The sequence below is a fragment of the Pseudophryne corroboree genome, chromosome 1 (genome assembly GCF_028390025.1).
Source record: "Pseudophryne corroboree isolate aPseCor3 chromosome 1, aPseCor3.hap2, whole genome shotgun sequence".
NCBI classification, from domain to species: domain Eukaryota; kingdom Metazoa; phylum Chordata; class Amphibia; order Anura; family Myobatrachidae; genus Pseudophryne; species Pseudophryne corroboree.
The window spans coordinates 340,308,951-340,310,642 of NC_086444.1; positions in this window are offsets into that span (position 1 = coordinate 340,308,951).

Consider the following 1,692-nt stretch of genomic DNA (forward strand, 5'->3'; position numbering starts at 1 on the left):
AACCAAATAACATTTGCAGGAAAATGAAACGCTGGGGGGGAGGGGCAGCATCCTCTACGTACGGACTACGAGAAAAGGATTTACCGGTAGGTACCAAAATCCTATTTTTTCTTATGTCCTAGAGGATGCTGGGGTCCACATTAGTACCATGGGGATGTACCAAAGCTCCCAGAATGGGAGGGAAAGCACGGAGGCTCCTGCATAACTGATTGACTGAACTTCAGATCATCAGAGGCCAAAGTATCGAACTTGTAAAACTTTGCAAACGTGTTCGACCCAGACCAAGTTGCAGCTCGACAAAGTTGTACTGCCGAGACACCCCAGGCAGCCGCCCAGGAAGACCCCACCTTACGAGTAGGGTGGGCCTTAACAGATTTTGGACACGGCAGTCCTGCCGTAGAATAAGCGTGCTGGATAGTGAACCTGATCCAGCGAGAGATCGTCTGCTTAGAAGCAGGACACCCAATTTTCTTGGGATCATATAGGACAAACAGAGAGTCCGACTTTCTGTGACGAGAAGTTCTCTTCACATATATATTCAGAGCCCTTACGACATCCAAGAACTTTGATGTAATTGAGGAGTCAGAAGCACCACAATAGGTTGGTTGATATGAAATGCCGACACAACCTTTGGAAAAAACTGCTGACGTGTCCGGAGCTCAGCTCTATCTTCATGGAAGATCAAGTAAGGGCTTTTACAGGATAAAGCCCCCAGCTCAGACACACGTCTAGCAGAAGCTAAGGCCAACAACGTGACCGCCTTCCATGTAAGAAATTTGACCTCTACCTCCTTTAGAGGTTCAAACCAATCCGACCGGAGGAACTGCAACACCACGTTAAGGTCCCAAGGCGCCGTAGGCGGTGAAAAGGGAGGTTGGATATGCAGAACTCCCTTCAAAAAGGTCTGAACCTCAGGGAGGGCAGCCAATTGTTTCTGAAAGAAAATGGATAGGGCCGAAATCTGGACCTTCACAGATCCCAACCTCAGGCCCATATCCACACCTGCTTGCAGGAAGAGGAGGAAACTTTCCAGTTGAAACTCCACCGTAGGAAACTTCTTGGATTCACACCAAGAGACATATTTCTTCCAAATACGATGGTAATGTTTAGACGTTACCCCTTTCCTAGCCTGTATCAGGGTAGGAATGACCTTCTTCGGAATGCTTTTCCAAGCAAGTATCAGGTGCTCAACTTCCATGCCGTCAAACGTAGCCGCAGTAAGTCTTGATATGCGAACGGCCCCTGCTGCAGCAGGTCCTCCCGAAGAGGAAGAGGCCTCGTCTCTTCTTGCAGTAGATTCAGAAGGTCCGCGTACCAAGCCCTTCTTGCCCAGTCTGGGACAATGAGGATCGCTTGAACCCTTGTTCTCCTTATGAGCTTTAATATTCTTGGGATGAGTGGGAGTGGAGGAAACACGTGCACTGACTGGAACACCCACGGAGAGACCAGGGCATCCACTGCCTGTGGATCCCTCGACCTGGAATGATAGCGCCGAAGCTTCTTGTTGAGATGAGAGGCCATCATGTCTATTTGGGGCAGTCCCCAAAGATCTGTTATTTCTGTGAACACCTCCGGATGGAGGCCCCACTCCCCTGGATGGAGATCATGTCTGCTGAGGAAGTCTGCTTCCCAGTTGTCTACTCCCGGAATGAAGATGGCTGACAGCGCCAACGCGTGCCTTTCTGTCCAGAG